This window comes from Dreissena polymorpha, chromosome 3 (genome assembly GCF_020536995.1).
Source record: "Dreissena polymorpha isolate Duluth1 chromosome 3, UMN_Dpol_1.0, whole genome shotgun sequence".
Taxonomy (NCBI): Eukaryota; Metazoa; Mollusca; class Bivalvia; order Myida; family Dreissenidae; genus Dreissena; species Dreissena polymorpha.
Genome location: NC_068357.1, coordinates 35,592,303 through 35,611,740, shown reverse-complemented (window position 1 = coordinate 35,611,740; position 19,438 = coordinate 35,592,303). Strand labels below are relative to the sequence as shown.

The window sequence follows — 19,438 nt, the reverse complement described above, 5'->3', positions numbered from 1 at the left end:
GAAATACAAACGTTTAAAGCGAGGTTTTGAATCGAAATACAAACGTTTCCAGCGAGGTTTTGAATCGAAATACAAACGTTTCCAGCGAGGTGTTGAATCGAAATACAAACTATACAGACAACAACGTTATGAAAACGTTTATTTGATTAATAGTTAAAAACACACCTGCAAAAATGCACACAAGTTTTCACTTCAAGTTGTACTAAAACATACACCATGGAAAATAGGATCAATATTCCAAACATATCACAATGACACAGATGGTGAATTATTTGTGCTAGTTTCAAAATTCATTTTAAGCTTGCGATCTACATTTTAAGTTGACCATTGTGCTTTATCTTCATTGGTAAACACTTTAAACACAATAAACTATAAAGACACACATGTGCTATTTTATTAAGAGTTTGACCTTGACCTTGGCAAACAAAGGTGAGTCACGTACGTTGTACGTTGTTTGGAATTAGAAAATAATAGTCTGATGTTATTTTAAAATACAATCACTCATTAAGAACGTGCAAAGCAGAAAAGGACCGATATATTAACATTTCGCATAAGCATTTTAACTTTTTGTAAAGTTTAAACACATTTTATTGGTTCAGAACAATACATTATAAAAGGCATTTTCATATCAAGAAGTAATTTAATTTATCATAGACAAGGAGACAAACATCTTCGATGCTTATTTTAGTTCTCTTCCGCGCTGGAGTTACAAGAAAAAAATACAATACGGATTGTTAAGGATGTTATTGTAAATCTAAACCATTAACCACTGTCTATATGTAAAATCGTTTTGTTGCTGCAATGAAGTCTTGAACACGCTGAAATAGATAAATTTGTTGTGTTCAGGTGATAGCCGGTCATCTCCAAATAGTAGATTGTTAAGCGTCAATAGACACGGCATATTTGCGAGGAAGTAGTTACGTAAGTTATCAAAATTTGGGCACTGCAATAAGTAGTGGGATGGCGTTTCTTCTGCACCACAGGAGCAAAGAGGACTATTAGTGATGTTTCTACCGTGTAACTTATAGTTAAATATGCTACAACCTAGACGTTGTCGGAAGTGGTGGATCTGCGATTTTCAATGACCGATATTATAAAGATTTGGTGATCTTGTTCTTTGTATGTTTGTGAGTTTATGTTTGAATGCAGTTACCGTAGTGGCGTTTAGAGTGGGCGGCGATGGAAGAAAATTCCATAACCGGATAGTTGAGGGCAGGAATGAAGACCCGTACAGCTGAGTCTTTGTGAATATTGCTTGAATATCGTTACTACTGCGAAGCGAATATGTGCGATTGGACTGTACGCGTATCAGGTCGGAAAGGTATGATGGGCTAAGGTTGTTCTTCATTTTATAAAGGAGAATTAACTTATGATTTTTTCTTCTTTCGGCAAGGGATTCCCATTTAAGAACCACTAGGAGACGGTCAAGGCTACTGAATTTGGTAGCGCCAGTTACGATTCTTGCAGCCTCGTTTTGAACAGCATCAATTTCTATACATAGTTCATTAGAGCAATTGTCCCACACGACATCACCATACTACAAGAGGGGTTCGATAAATGAAAGATGCATGCGCTCTAGACTTTTGCGAGATAATAAATACTATAAGGATCTGAAGAGGCCGATTCGCTGCAAAGACTCGTCAACTATGATAGAGATATTGGTTGGCAATTTCACATCCTCTGAAAGGGTTAGTCCAAGATACGAGTGGGACCTGACTTGCGTGACTGGAGAGTCGTTCATAAAAAGGTCAGGGTGTTGATGTTTATTACGTTTACGTGAAAATAGGAAAGATTCCGTTTTTTTGCTGGATTAAAAGAGATCAACCGGATATTTTAACAGTAAATAATTCGCGATAGATCGGTGTTTAAAACGTGGGCAGACATTTGAGGATTTTCAAAATAATATATAAAGACTCGTGTCGTCAGCTAAAATTTTGGCCCTGATCTTATTAATAATGTCGTTGATATATACCAAAAAGAGCAATGGGCCGAGAATGGATCCTCGTGGGACACCGGCAGTAACGACCAGGAAGATGTATTCGCGACGACAACCCGTTGTTTCCTGCTATAGAGGTAGGAAGAAAACCAGCCCAGAAGAGAGCCACTTATGCTAATAGAAGACAATTTAGATAATAGACCTTGTTGCCACACTCTGTCGAATGCTTTCGATATGTCGCAAAAAACTGCTCGGACCTGCCTGTACCATCGACCATAGCTTAAGCGTTATCGTCATACAGATAACCTTTCACCGACAATATTATCGTGTACCATCATGGACGGACTCATGGACGAACGCATGACGGACAAACACACAGGAGTCCTATTCATCTCCTATTTGTCAAAGTATGGTATTAAGTACACACACTTATAGACAAAGAAAAACAACACTACAGCGAATGTTTCACAATTCAATTTAATGTGCTCTGTTTCGAAAGTTAAGTTGTATTGTGACCAAAATGGTGTAGAATGACTGGTCTTTACGCATTAACAATTTCAATCAAATGTAAAAAGTTATCTTATATTTTCAATTTACTCCTGCTCAAAATAAATAAAGGTCTAATAAACGACACTTAACACAGATGTTTATGTTCTAAGTATCGTCAACAGAAATCGTCTCAAATGAAAACGTCAAACAATAAACACAACTGTCATGTCAAATTGTCTGTAATTTCCGATATATGCACATTTTATGAAGAACTATATAAACGACCAAACGTATTTTAAAATGAAACTAACATTTTAAATGGCATTCACTGAAAAGTGGATATTATCATATTGGAAGCTTACTAAGATTGTATGCACGAGTCGGGTTAAGACATTTTTATTGAATCTATGTATATACCAATTTTTCTATAGACTCTTTTCTGTCAAGTCAAATTGTTAACATTTAAACAACAAAAAGTATTAAACATGTGCAGTTTGTGTCGCAATTTTATTAACCAAAAGAAAAGCCCAAAAGTAAAAAGTTATTTAAAATATTTGAAACGTATGAACATTCAACATGCAATTAAGCGAGTGTTTCTCTAAGAGAATGCTAAACATAATACTTCGCTTACTATTATATGTAGCATATTACTCAAAGTTAATTCTCAATAAAATGACACATCTACTGCTTAAAATGTTTTCAAATTGAAAGTTGCAATTACCACAGTGGTTAGGCAATCGGCCTTACATCTCACCTAACGAATATCGTATGACAGACGTAACGATCTTCCAGTCAAAACAATGTGGCTGTCGCTAATATTTTGAACTGATTGATTACATTTTCGAATATAATTCTGTGAAACAACTACCCATAGAGAATGGTAATTGTTTACCAAAGGTACATACAACGTACTTGATAAAATTATGTAAAAGCACACGTGTTAAGCAGGGAACATGTTTACGTGTAAGAGAAAATGTAATCAAAACAAAAGAACAAACATTTTTAACACAGGGACACTTTTTCTCATAATATATCGCGACAAATTATTATATTTGAAGTTGTGTATAATAAATTTAATTATATAGGCTTTATAAAATATTGCATATAATTAACCAAATCATTTGCCATTAAATGTTTTGGAAAAACAAAGACGTTGATCATACGACAAATTGTTTTCAGGTCAGTTTCCAGAATAGCTCATTGCACGTCATTCTAACATGTATAATAAAGCAGTTTCAAATCAACACAGAAACTACTGAGGTGTCTTACACTTGAAATTATAAGAAACAGTATGTAAGTAGCATCTTTACTGCAGATCACGTACTTGCTTTTGTTACTGTCCATGTTTAAACCTACACTATGTCTCAAAATCAAGATGATATTAATTAAACGGATTAAGTCTACAATTCTCAAAACGTATGGTGTCGAAATGATAATACCAAAGGCATACACGTTGGTGGTTACTCTTAAATATAATGTATAAAATACAAGAACAACAATGTCCACATAAGTTCCGATTTAAAGTGGTTTGAGGCGATATATGGTCATTACGTCACATTTTAAAAGAGGGAAAATATAAACAAAGTTGTAGAATGAGGATGGTTCCTGCAACAGTTTAAACATGTTTTTGCTGTTGCAGCCGTTATAATATGTTTTAATGCTTAGAACATTTTTAAAATCAAAAGTTACAGCATTTCACATGAAGACACAACTACAAATATTTGATTTAAGTCACCTGATATAGTGACACCGACAATAAAAATCTGAAGCATGTGCAGAGGAGTATGTAAGAGCTTAATATTAACTTGATTATGAAGATTTAGAAATGAAAAAAGAGCACTTTAACGTTTGTCACAATTTTAAAGATTTGCAAGTGATTTTTGCTAATGAACCTGACTACACATATTATGTACTGGCATGTGGTAAATAAAGATATATGTACATGTTTCACGTAAACCTTCAATTGAATTATCAATTGAAGTTTATTGCTGGTAGGATTTATACGTTTTGGTTAGTGACTTCCCATTATCACTTTTCTTAAACGACTTGTATCGAGTTTTACCATAGGTATATACGTAAACATAGAGCTGACGTTTCTTAGTATGAAAGGCCATATTTCCGCTAAATTGCAGGTAAGAGTTATGGGTCCTGTTCAGTGAACTCAGATTATGGCCATGAAGACGTTAGACGTTTTAAGTAACTTTCAGTAATTAATTTCAGTAATTACACAAATATTGACAATGTCGCGAGAAACAATGCTCAATCTAAATTTTAGAAATAAAACAAGCGGCTTTATTTTCTTCATTGCAAGTAAAATGTATGGGCCTTAGTCATCGTTTTACACAAGTCATGATTATACACCAAACTTCCAATCATTTTGACTACAACTTATATTAAAAAGAGACTATGTAACTAATAAATGCTTCCCAATGCATAGTCGCATAGTCTTGCATAGTCGGACCTGCATAAGATCTTTATTATGTGCGTGTGTGTGCGATTGTGCGTGCGTGTGTGTGTGCGCGCGCGTGTGTGTTGCGAAGTTTATGAGATCTTTACACGACATAGGCTGCATAATACATGGACCCGGAGTTTGTATCAGCACTCCTACCTAATTATGTTACTTCATTCACGAAAATTGGAACGCAAAAGAAAAAAAACATTAATAGAAGTTGCAAATTCCAGTGTAAACGAATTAAATGAAATCGCTTTTCACCCATTTTAATGACCAGTGAAACATGGTTTTAAAAGTCAAGTCATACCAGAATGTATCGACACTTTCAATGAAGTTATAATTAGTCGGATCAAGCGTCCAATCTTTGTAAACTGGCGCTGTCACTGAACAAGAGTCTGTATATCCATCAACTGCAAGAATCGGACCAACGCCGGCAGCCGCGTCCGTTTGAATCGTATTCTAACCAATATCTGCGCTTGAAACTGAAGGTACATTATGAGTTTCAACATATTATCTATGCAGAAGTTGTATTTTAACAATTATGTATTTTTTTCAGAAACACATATTGTCCTATGCATAATGTACATACAAGAGTAAATCTTTATATTTTAGATAAAACAGACTGACTTAGTTTGATAATCTACCAATACCAACTCATTTTATAAAATGTTGTTGTATCGTTTGTTGATGCTGTTAAACGGTTTTACAGGAGAAATCGATTTTTTTTCGCTGTAAAAAGTAATTTACCATTTAATTTTTTTTATATGTTCATATTAACACCTGCACGCATACAGTTATGAATATTTATAATAACATATTTTTGCATGTACAATGCACGATATATACACTCGACACATACCACATATACAATTAACTCATATATTTAAATACTGAACAGCAATTGTACTATTATCACATTAACAAAAGTATAAATAAACATAAATTACACCAAAGTATAAATAAACATCAATTGTATACCATTGCATAACCAATTATCAGCAACACTAACAATGAACGGCATTATACATTCAGTTTAATTTCTTTTTAATGGCTCAGTTAGTAAATAAACACCAGAGTAACGGAATTTCAACTCTTGAAAATATGTAACATATTATCGAAACCAGAAGTCTTTTTTAATCTAGTTTATACGCGAGCTTGATCGTGATAATTATACTTTGTAAAATCGAGATTAAACTCGAGCCACATGCCGCATTGCCTGTTCAAATAAATTAATGTAGGTTAGCTATCAGTAAACCAAGTTTTTATAAAAATGTTGCATCAGGCTGTCAGTTTCCTAAATAAGCTTTTATGGTTGGTTTATTGATGCTGAAGTCTCTGGTCGATTCAGGTACGTGCATTGAACATGAGGACACGGTATATCTGCCTATTTTAAATAACTGTATCCGAATTGCAATGTTTACAGACCATATCTATGAAAGGCATGCTTTTTACATCTATCAAAATTGTTTGCCATGCGAAGGTTCGGAAAAGTAGCCTACAATCAAAATTGTAATCCCCAACACAGTTGCAGTACTATTATTATTCTTGAAATGCCGTGTCGGAAAGGATCTGGACCATAGCCTGGATCATCGGCTTGGGTATACACGTCTGGTTGATGTGACAAGTTACCAAAACTTCTTTACTCGACTGCCTTTGAGCAAGGTGCTTAAACTGACAAAATCATTTCCGAAACAATTGATAGCTTTGAAGGCTAGGGCACTTTTATTTTCAATGTGTTTTTCAATGCAGTGACTTTTTCCAACCTTACATACATCTCTATTTTGAATGAATTTCGAGCTTAACGGTTTTACTGCGGAATACCGCACTGGCAAATCGCCATTATAGGCAATATTATTCAGAATAAAAATTCTAAAAAGACCATTATTTTTTTACAACACTGCATACATATATTACCTGATGTAGAATGAAACTGAATTTAATTTTAAAGAGTTTTTGTAAGTTGAATGAAATGTGAGCATGCCCTTTTGAGGCGTTAAATGGCATCTTTTATAATATAGCACCATTTACCAAAGAAGCCGGACCGACAAAAACATTCTTTGCGCTCTCTTTAAAATATGTTTCAAATATAAAATAATGCCAAAGTGGATATTTTATGTTTACAAAAGAAGGAAAATCTCTTGAAATGAGTTTAATGAACATATTTATGCTGCATAACTTGTAGCAGGCAAACAGAAGTACAATTGACATGGATATAATTCAAATCGATACAGGCAAATTCACATTAAGACTAAGCAATTGACAATCATATGTGCAAAGTTCTATAATTGACACAGACAACTAAATTTCAACATATGAACAGGATACGATTCAAAGCGATAAAACACACTAACTTGAAGTTCATTTCGATATCAAGGATATGATTGAATGTTCTGTCGGAACATTGACTAAAGAATTAGTCAATTATACAATTATACTGGATATTATGAAAATTACTAAGCATCTCAACCAAAATATGATTAATAAATGATCACTTGAACTTAAACCGCTTAAAATGATATGGTTCAAGGCGCAAACAAACTAACACCCAAAGGCCAATCCAGTAAAAAGAATATGATATAAAGCGCTAAAGATTCATTCAATTAGTCTCAATTCAATTACAATGATTTCATGGAAAGCACTAAATTCAAACTCACTTCATGCTCATTGCACTAGCAACTCCTTAAAAGAACGAAATGCACATTCGAATAAGGATCATAAGAATAATTGTTAGAGATGTAAACCTCGTAAATCAGTACGTACGAAGTCTATCTCAGTTTCATCTTATTCTCCTTCCCCCATACCAAGAGATAAGATGGGCGGAATCACGGTGATGGGTGGCGGAAATCGCCAGAAATCGCGCTAGACGTTGTGAATATTCTACAATTGACAATATATGTACTAGGGATACCGTTCCAATTTTAAGATTAATTGCTGTCTTAGAAGGTTCCACCAAAACGTCAACAAAATTTTTATCTGGAGAACTTGTGTTACCAAACCATCACATCATTGTATTATGTTTTTTTACAATAATTGTAGGAAACAAACTTTACCGCTCAACACTGAGAAGTGATTGAGTTAGTTACATGCATGGCATTTTTCCCCATATGCGGGTCAGTTTTGTTTCGCGTGTAAACGTCTTTGGTTGTTGCAACGATATTGAATGTCACATTACTATTACTGGCATCCTCGACCTTAGATCCAGCTGCAGCCACTTTGATGGACTGCTTTCTCCCCCGTTTGTTAGAGACAAAAACAACGTCATTCGAAGCCACAGATTGAATCAACTTCAATTGATCCCGTACTCATTGAACTGAACAATCTGAAACACTTACTCTAATATACGCTTTGTATATTGATCAATGAGTTTTCCATGACTTTCGAAGAATTTGTACCGAAGACTATACGTTCTCTGATCATCTGTGTTCCTAAAATGATTTGCGATCAGGCGAAGCCTATGTACGACCTGATCGATCGTTTCTGAGTACTTTTTCTGTCTGCAGAATATGAAACGGCTAAATATTGGATTCTTTTTCGAATGTTGATGTGACGCGAACTGTGAAAAAATAGTGTCTAATTTCTTACATTTTGATTCACTCAATTGCTAAGTGTTATGTATGGGTCTGCCCTTTCATCCACTCGTAAACAATAAATATCGTACATTTTCTTATTCAGTCGTATTCTTTGGCGTCACGGATGAGACGATATTGACATGACGTTGGAATTTCTTGAAAGCCACCGATGGATTTGTATAATCCCAGTTCAAAGCAGGTGGTGCGATACCACCATGCTCCATGATAATATCTGATTCATGGACTAAAAAGGCCTTGCAGAGTTAGGAGCTTCGTCATGACGTGACTTATCAACCACATAAGCTCCTCCAATTATTTCAGGTGTCGCAATTCTAGTAGTGAAAACACTAGTAAACCTTTAAAAATAATTCTTTTTTTTTGTATTTTCGCTCAGATCTTTTGCTTTTTTTCAGTACAAATATGTCACAGATTTCATGTGTATTGTTAATAAATATGTCGTAAACTTACAGTTGCGTTCGAAGAATTTACGATATGATATAATTTTAAAGAAAAACACATGAACTGTAATAGTGGCTATGTAAATTGCCTCCCTTCATGTATATGCAAGACCGTTGTGTGTTACAATAGACTGCAATACATTATAAATGATATAATTATATTATTTACTACTTAATGTCAGCATTGAATTGAATGCATTGAATAAACATAACCTGTATTTTACATGTGGTATACATAATTCTATAACGTCATAATTACTTGGGCATTAAATGAGATCGTACCCGCCGCGCATGCGCATCAGTGTACTACCGACGCATGGCGCCGACGTCGCCGTTTTTTAATCGTTCTTTTTTTCTCATACCGCAGCGTTTGTAATCAATCGTTTTCAACGCGTGTATACACGGTTTTTGTACAATTTCGTATTTTGCTTATCGATTTACGCATCGTACCAAATATGGATAATAAAGCTATGTAGGGAACACAAATTAAACGTGACTTACAGTGTAAGGTGAAGTTGAATTGTAATTCCATTAGTCATAGAATTACGGAGGGATTAAATGGCTTCCACCCCACCCAGCTTATTGTAAATGTGCAGTATGTGTACTAAATTCTTGCCTATAAAAGAGATGTAATGCAATAAATTTTTGCTTTTAAGACTGATGCGCATTCGCGGCGGGTGCAATCTCATTTAATCCCTCCGTAATTCTATTACTAATGGAATATCAATTCAACTTCACCTTTCACGGTAAGTCTCGTTTAATTTTTAAATTACACATATAACCTTTAGAGCAGTATGTGACCTCACAAGGTGTTGCGTGGATGGCATTTGATAAATAGGAATAATACAATTACGATGCGATATAGATAAAGTTTCCGGCTTAATTGAAACAAATGTTTCTACGCAATTTTGTCTTCCTTCTTTTACTTTCAATTAGTCTCTCCGCGTGATGTGCATTGTTTCTGAATGGTCATTTATACATGATACGTAGCAGTACTTTGCGTCATTAAAGTACTACTTAATCATTATTGTCTTTTAAACTAGTATTCAATCTCCATAAACATAACATGAAAATAACACATAATAACTGTCAAAAGACATTATACAATCATCATGGTACGACTCTTTTAAGAGGTTCTGCAATATTTTGTATGTATAATTAGAAACGTAAACTGACATACAAGCTGCAATTCCCAACTATTATAAGTTTGTACAAACCCCCATCACGTTTTTATTTATAATCATTTATTTCATATCTAAAATTGAAATCGAATGCAAATGCAAAGTTACTTTGAACTATAAAAAATTGCAATAACTAAACATCGTTAACACATAAATCCTAAATGTTCATGAACAACAATTGTTACTGACTACACCAACGCATTGTGTCTTCATATCATCAACTTAAACCTTTGACATTTTACTATGTATAAGTGAATATATGGCAATCGAAAAACAAAACAAAATGAATCCCCGCGTGTGTGAGTATTTACAGATACTTGTAAATGTAGCATACATGTTTGTATTTTATAATTAATTGAACAATTACCTTTTATTACACTTTAATTTATAACTTGGATTAATAAAATGTAAATACAGGGCAATCACGTTGCATAAATGCTAACACGATACTTAAGCATGCATGCTCATCGATATGTTCGCAATATGACTTTTCATTAATTTGCATTTTTACAACACTCGTAATGCGATATCCTATGAAATGGTTTGCGGCAACATAAGCCGCTTTTCGCTATGTGAAATAAACTTGTATTTTTTTAATGAAGGCTTCTCACGTCTGCTTCAAATGTAAGTGTCGATTCAAATTTGCATTAAGGACAATACAAGTATAGTGCTTACTTCAATTAACAGTTAATGATTAAACGTAATATCATACTTTAAAAAGAAACGATACCCTCGAAAAAATATGCCCTGCAGTACAACTAAAAGTTTGCAAGGTTGTTGCAAAATCTCGTTTACCAGCTCGCGCATGTTTGTAACTTGAACGGAGCGACATTTAAATACCATTCAAGGGCCAGACGGTAATCTCACGGCCGCCAGTCTACCAAGGACAATATTTCATTGCTTCATTACACCGAAGGCAACGATTGTTTGCAGTTGTCGATATTATGATGCGTAATTAACAACGAGGGATTTTAGTTTATTTTTGTTTAAGTAAAAAAATCAGGTAATCGTTCGTGTTATTTGTTATAAAATTACAGTTATGGATTTTGAACTTCGGACAAAAGTATATTAAATTAACATAAATAAGTTAAATAATTGTTAACTGATGTAGGAACATGTCTTGCCTGTTGTATCGTTGTTTGCATACACTCACATCTGAATATTTCGTGTTATTTGAAAATATATAAGCATATCTACCACAATTGTTTATACATTTTTTTCATGGAGTAAACACTCAACATTTTTATGCGTTTGGTAATAGCGCAAAGAACAATGAACACGTTTTATTATATGGAATGCTGATATATCGGATATTCGTTGATTGTAAAATAAAATAATTATAAATTTGCCGAAGAAGGTAGTTTACCTAGTTCTTACAAAACAAAAATAATATCATAACACATATTATTGTAGTTGAGGTGAAAACGTATAATGTATGAATGAAGAGAATGTATAGATAATTGAAGGAAAGTTAACGGAAACAAATCCTGCGTGGATCCTAAACACTACGTAAAACAGACTTAAAACAGACGCTTAGCAGTAAAATCTCAAGTATTCACCAGAGAGTATTGTCTTTGTCAATCGCGAGATCAATAATGAAAACAGGTTTTAAACAAAGTTACACATGTTGGATTTAAATTGGGATTTGGTGGACGGGCGGGCAGTCGTGCGACGTCATTCAGGTGATTTCCGGAAAATAACTTAAAGCGAGATTATACGATTTGGTCAAATATTTATGAATGCATATAAAAATGTGTAAACAACTTATTATATATATATATATATATATATATATATATATATATATATATATATATATATATATATATATATATATATATATATTCTTATATAAATTAATATGTTAAGTAGAACATGTGTCGAAATCGAAAATGTGTGTACAGTCGAATTCGCCAGCATGTATATCGTGAATCTTAACTGAGGTTTACGATTCATTTTAAATTCCTGCAACGATATATATTCATACGACACACGAACACTAACTTTGATCCGAATAAAAAGACGAATGCCTCGATTAGTATAGGAAAATATGTACGAACTATCTTCGTCACAATCGGCTCGGGGCGCTAATTTGTCTTTGCTGCAATTCACCTTCAATGTATACCCGTCTTGCCTATTTTATGTTATTGTAACATATTTTATCAATATATTACAATTTAACACATATACAAAATCGTATAATCTCGCTTTAAGTTTGCATCTACCAGTCTTCTATGTCAAAGACACTTACCTCACGACTGTTCGACTTAATAGGACTGTATTTGACCACATGATTTTGACAAGATAACACGACTGTTTGACATGATAAGACTGTATTTTGACAAGTCAACACCACATCTGGACAAGATAGCACGACTGTTCGACATAATAGGACTATATTTTGACAAGTCAGCACATGATTTTGACAAGATAGCAAGACTGTTCGACATAATAAGACTGTATTTTGACAAGTCAGCACATGATTTTGACAAGATAGCACGACTGTTCGACATAAAAGGACTGTATTTTGACAAGTCAGCACATGATTTTGACAAGATAGCACGACTGTTCGACATAATAGGACTGTATTTTGACAAGTCAGCACATGATTTTAACAAGATAACACAAATGTTTGACATAATATGACTGTATTTTGACAAGTCAGCACATGATACGACGGTTCGACATAATAGGACAATATTTTGACAAGTCAGCAAATTATTTTGACAGGATAGCACGACTGTTCGACATGATAGGACTGTAATTTGACAAGTCAGCACATGATTTTGACAAGATAACCCGACTGTTTGACATGATAAGACTGTATTTTGACAAGTCAACACCACATCTGAACAAGATAGCATGACAATTTGACAAGTCAACACCACATTTGGACAGGATAACACGACGGTTTGACATAATACGACACCTTCTTAAGAAGACAGCAATAAATGTGACAACGTAAGACAGCTATGGCGTTCCATAGTTCACCATATTTGAAAAATTACCGCATACTCAAATTGAAATTATTTCAACATGTTGAAGTTTTCAACAGGGACCGCCTTGTGCTTGTTACGTCCCATGTGCAATTCAGATTCAGAAATAATACACAAAACACGAAGTTCATTTACTGAACTTCATTCTATGGAAAATATAAGTATAGAATCTAATGAATATAATAAGTTGAAATGACTTTTCATGTTTTAGAGTTGCGTTTATACATTAATATGTATCATATTTCATAGAATATCAACTGATGGTTAGAAGATTTTCTCTTTTGATAATGTTTCTGAAATGTCATCATTATGACACATTCTATTTCACCTTTTTCATTTCAGGGCTAAACAGAAATGCAAATGTTCATCGCATTTCTTTTCGTGGCATTGGTCAAGTCTCTATGTGAGTTACAAACTCGATACATCTGTATTTCAATAGACCGTTTTAACGTATGTTTACACAAATATACACATACAATTATGGTATATTAAAAAATTCAACTTATGTTGAAACATTCTAAACATAACAACTTCACAAAGTATTGCTTATTGCAGATGCATCCTCAATAACGATTAATGGTAACTTTTTGGAGAAGCACTTAGCAGAACTGTCGAATCAACCTACGAGAAGCGCAGTCTTCAAACTTCAGACAGATATAAAAAAGAAACATCCTCAGAGAACAACAAATCACATAATGTTTTCTAGCAATTTGGAAAACTTGCGAATAAGGTTTAATAACAGCGTTGTACAAAAATGTCCAAACCAAATTGGAATCGGGAACAACAGAAATTGTACTGTTGACAGCTTACTCTTTGCGGATGGGATCGTTTGGTGTACGTGGCCAAGCCTTGTTGCCGCTGAACCAGACAAATGTTACTACATCAGGTCCTGTAGCATCACAATTAGTTTGCGTGGAATTTCAAATGAGATTTTCCACTTGTTTCAAATAATTGAATCAAGAGACTGCAAATTAAGCACGAAGACAGAATTGGAAGACCCACCAGGTATTATAACTTTTTATGAGCCTCGCTCTGTAAAATGGGGGTTGAATGCATGTGCGTAAAGTGTTGTCCCAGATAAGCCTGTGCATTCAACACAGGCTTATCAGGGACGAAACTTTCCGCCTAAACTTATTTTTTTTGTCAACAGGAGTCTTCCTTTATTCGAAAAAATGCAATGCAAGCGGAAAGAATAATTCATTATAAATTCAAACAACATAAGTTCTCAAAGTAATGCATCGTTCATCATTACACACAATTTACAATTTCATCAGAGTCCACTGATGATAACGGTATTGCTATAACTGTAATGCTATTTGTATCCCGTTTATAAACATACTTTATTTAGGAATCAGTTGCAAAAAACGAAGAGATGTCGATTCCACAAAATATGAACAGATTTGTAATGTTTCTGAAAAAAGCAAGGTTATACCATATCTTCAGTTTAGCTTTTAACGGATAATATAAGTCGAAATGCATTATAAACGTACATATTTCACATTTTGTTTACATAAGAAATATATAAACTAAAGAAAACATTTAACAACTGCTTTACAACATCGCGCTCTGCAATGATTTCCTTCCCACATTCCAGTAACGTTATCAACAGTGCGCATGCGCGTTCCTTTTTTGTGTGAATATTTTATTCCTTACAATTTACGCTAAATACCAATTTGATTGCGACCGCAAAGTGTAACAACCTTATATTGATAAACAAATAAATAAAACAATTAATAAAAAATAGAACGAAATTTGCAATTAATTGAATAAATAATTAATGACATACAATCAACTTTGACACTATAATACCGTGCTGGACGTTGATACCCCATAAATAATCACTTACTGTTATTGGTTTATTTACTGCAGGTGTTCGCCCAGCGATAAGTGGGAGTAACAGTCTCCAGAGTAACTTCTTAATTTCGATCGCACTCGTCAGGTAACGCCTAAAATGATTTGGTCTAAAAGTTTTAATTATAAGCAAACACATATGCGATAACATATTGACAGTAGATTAACGTATGAAGATTTTTAAAATGCAAATCTTCAAAAGTATCAGCATTAAAACTGTCTGGCTTTGATAGTTTATGGTAGTAATACGTCTTTGTTCATTAAATTAGTATTCAATAGTTAAACGGTTTTGTTATTTAATACGTATTGGATATATATTGTAAGGATCGTTTATCCTTTTTTCAGCATCTATGTTCTGACGCTCATGGAATCTAGCATAGGATGAAACGTGCAATGGTCCAGCATACACATTGTTATTATATGTGCTGCTGTTGGCGGAGTTTCTAACCAGACTATTATTTTTAAATGCATAAACTTCTGCATGTTTATCTTGTTTTGTTTTAATCGAAACCACGCTTACTAACGGTATACTTTGGAGAATACTCTAACATTTAATGTAATGTTTATAGTTATTTATTTGCATCACGCTATCGAAGGTTCAGAATGAATAGCGTGGTTCAAAATGCAAGTACCTTCCAGTTAAGTTACCATTATATGATTATTGTGATTTAATTGTTTGAGATTTATTATGAAAGCCCTTAGGAATCTTTATAATATTTAATATTCTTATGTTTTTACCATTCGTCAATGAAATAAGAATTAGTCAAAGTAATGAGAACGTATTTTACTATACCTAGCCTACAATCGGAATTTGTTTAGTGTTGTAAATAAGGACATTAAACTAGACAGTGGATATTTCTTTCAGTCGAACAGGTTATTTTCCAACAGGTATACAACAGCGTATCTGGCACGAGTGTATCGGCTGTTAATAACAAAATGTCGCGGAACTACGATTTTACTTTAAACATTGTTTGTACAATCTTTATGACGACAAATTTATAGAGCAAGCGCAAAATTGTCATCTCTTATTCATGTCTTGTATATTAATACATATTTTTTATCATTTTCAAATATGAAAAGAAGGAATTAAAGACAACAGCTGCAAAAAGATCAATAATAAATTATCAAGCTATATCATTTGATTAAATTAAATAGATGCATTTGGAATATTTGTTACGTTAGCAAATCAAAAACTAAACTACTCGTTATTTATTAGCAAACAATGTATGATAACTACTGCGCAGTTAGGAACACGTGATGCAACAGGTTAAGTAAAAATGACATGTATTAAAGTATGTGCATGATATAATTGTCATAGTTACCAGCTTTCATTGTAAATTTTATTTAATTTGTATTTCATTTAATACGAATTCCTTCTCTTTCAACACATACATCTTTTCGATTGACGTTCTTATGGCATGATCTGGAAAAATCTGGTTGTTCTTTGATTTATTCCACGAATATTGAAAACGGAAATGTAAAACGACCTATGGTATCAACGCTTAACTATCGTGTTGTGATACTATCAAATGCTTAACAAATACAGAGCTATACTTCTTAAGTCACCCGGTCTATACTGGGGAAATGTTATTTTTGCCATGTTTGTTTGTTGATTTCTTGGTTTGTTTGCGTCAAACTTAACATTTGCTATAACTTTTGCAATATTGAAGATAGCAACTTCATATTTGGGATACATGTGCATCTCATAGAGCTGCACATTTTGAGTGGTAAAAGGGCAGGGTCATGGTCATCCTTCAAGGTTAAAGGTCAAATATATGGGGGTGGGGCATAGTGTTTCACAAAACACATATTGTTTCTCTTAAAATTGCAAATCCTAATTTTTTAAACATATACTTTAAGTGTTTACTAATTATATTCATTTCAAGATCTGTGTATTGTACACATATAATAGTGTTTTTAATAGTCAGCCGATCAATAGATAGTGATCACGATTTCATAGACAAATTCTTAATATGGAACACAAATTACCGGGACGACACTTTTTAATCATTACATTGCAGGTCAAGACAAATGAATTCCGGATGTGCATAATACAAACGTATACTGCATTAAATTAGAAGCCGACAAAATGCAGTTGATAACATCTACTAAAGAGTATTAAAAGAAAGTGGCTTCGATTCGTCCATGTAGCAATTAAAAAGTGTGACATGTTCAAGCAGTTTCGCGATTATTTGACAAGGAATCTGCTTCTATTTGAAAGTTGTCCTTTGCCATTAGTTACTTCATTATTTTTTTTTCAAAATGTTTTTTGGCGCAAACTATTGTAATACAGTTAGATAGCAAATTTCAACACACATTTTGGAAACATAATTTTGTTAAAAATAATGATACACAGGAGGTATACAAACATAACATTAAGAAAATGTATGCTTAATTTAATTCAGGATCAAAAATTCCAAATAACTATGGGAAAGTAGATGACAATAATTTTACTGGTGCCGAACGAATTGATAATGGTTCAGATATTATTTCTTCCAAGTAGGTCTTATCACTTACGTATGCATTATTTGCTCGACCACCATCACGTTATAAGTAACAACGTGATAAAGACGGTTTTCATAAACGAGATTTGAGTATATTTCTTTTATCTGTAATGACAACGAATCTATAAATATGAAGTTTAAACATATTGAGACAAACATGAACTCATTGACTAAACACGGAAATAAATCTTGGTTATCTGTAATTAAGGTAATGCACCATAATGATTTCAGCGATTTTTTTTGATGATTGAAGAACCCTTTTCTAAGTTGCCGTGGCCGAGTGGTTAAGGCGAAAGACTTGAAATCTTTTGGGATCTTTCCGCGCAGATTCGAACCCTGCCGACAACGCATACTTTTTTGCGACCGGTTTTATTTATTTTCTAACGTAATATGATTTAATATAGCATATAAGCTAACTGTATTCTTATTGCAATTTTTATGCACATTCTTCAATTTTTAAAATAAAAAAAACGTTATGGCTATATTGGGTGATTTACTGCTGCAAAGACGAATCATGAAGGTTGCATTTTTATACTTATTTAAAAAAGTAAACGGTATATCTCTCTGTTTCTGGTATTTTTGCTGTATATACAGATTAACCGTTTACTTTCTACAATTCAAAAAATACCATCCACATTAAAAACAATACGTTTAAAACCTCGTCTTTAGCAATTGAAATAAATTTTAAATGTAACTATTCGAATTGATTTATTCCTAACAAGCGCCAACATAAAAATGTAGTTTAGTTGATATGTATTTTAAAGTGACGTTTAAGGTTTCGTACGTATGTGAAGTTAGCCTATTTAGGAAGTTTAATATAAAGGTTGAAACAGATAGCCTACTTATCACTTCCAGTCTGAAAAGACTGTTCATCAATTTTATGAAATAGGATGAAATGTACAGCTTATTTAGCCTAATTAGTTTAGTAAGCATATTTTGCATGTTAAGAAAACAAATTCAAAACGATGACAGCTTCTCTAGAACAATTAATCTATTAAGCAGATTGTTAGACTGATAAGCTTATTGAGCGAACTTATAAAATAAGATTACATTAACAGTTTATTAATCGCATTCAGCCTATTTCGCAGCATATATAAATGAGACTTTCAGGCAAACAAGAATTAACTCACGACAGCGATCTGATACTAGCCGACCCTACGTCGGCTTCCTGTCGGGCTTTCCTAGTTTTGGACCAATGTTTTAAGTAGTGGGGTAAGGGGCTCATGCCGAATTCGCCAGTGTATGCTTAGGCACTAATAATGACCAATTAAAACACATATTCCTCTGTATTGACTAAATACATACCGACCACCCGTCGGCTGCCTGTCGGGCTGAAATTTTTAGGGCCAATGTTTTTATACGGGTCAGGGGTGCCGAAGGGTGTGCATACATGCCAATTGCGCAATATTTAGGGAGTTGGTTGGCACTTTTAATGACCAGTTTTGACAAACAAGAGCTACATACAGGTAGCGACCTTGTGCACGCCGACCACCCACCGTACCTAGTTTACGGATAGGGTTTCAATAAGGGTCGGTGTCGGGGGTTGAACAAACATGCCGTGAATGGGTGGGCGCATTTCATTTCCCCTTTTCTAACGAACAAGAGTTATCCACCGCTTGCGACCTTTTGTACGTCGACAACCGTCGGGTGCCTGTCGGGCTAAAATAGTTTCGGTCGAATGTTTCTATCAGAGTGGGGGTCAGAGGGTTGTACATTCATGCCAGGTGCGTGATTTACAATTAATAGTGTTGCTTGTAGACTATTAAGTTATGTATAAATATATTATTAAGTCCTTTTCCTTTATGAGAAACACCCATAAACAACAACCAATAGTTTATCTGGAGTTTTAAATTTTGTCCTTTGAATATTACAGGGAAGTGTTAAGACATTTTCGCTTTTGATATTACCTTTGACCTCTAATTGCAAAGAATTATGATTTGATCACCGTTAAATTCATTGATTTTTGAAACTTAGTCATGTTTATTGCACGCTACACTACGTA

At 33.8% G+C, this 19,438-nt stretch overlaps 1 long non-coding RNA gene and 1 other non-coding gene across 2 annotated transcripts; both read left to right on the top strand.

Annotated features, from left to right (window-relative positions):
- The first annotated feature begins 10,940 nt into the window (after positions 1-10,940).
- On the top strand, positions 10,941-16,493 carry LOC127873681 (uncharacterized). The gene is made up of 5 exons (XR_008046323.1): positions 10,941-11,088; positions 13,424-13,484; positions 13,637-14,086; positions 14,951-15,020; positions 15,278-16,493. It is a non-coding gene; the product is annotated as an uncharacterized LOC127873681 (long non-coding RNA).
- A 1,209-nt stretch (positions 16,494-17,702) lies between these two features.
- Positions 17,703-17,784, top strand: Trnas-uga (transfer RNA serine (anticodon UGA)). Its single transcript has one exon. It is a non-coding gene; the product is annotated as a tRNA-Ser (tRNA).
- Positions 17,785-19,438: the final 1,654 nt, after the last annotated feature.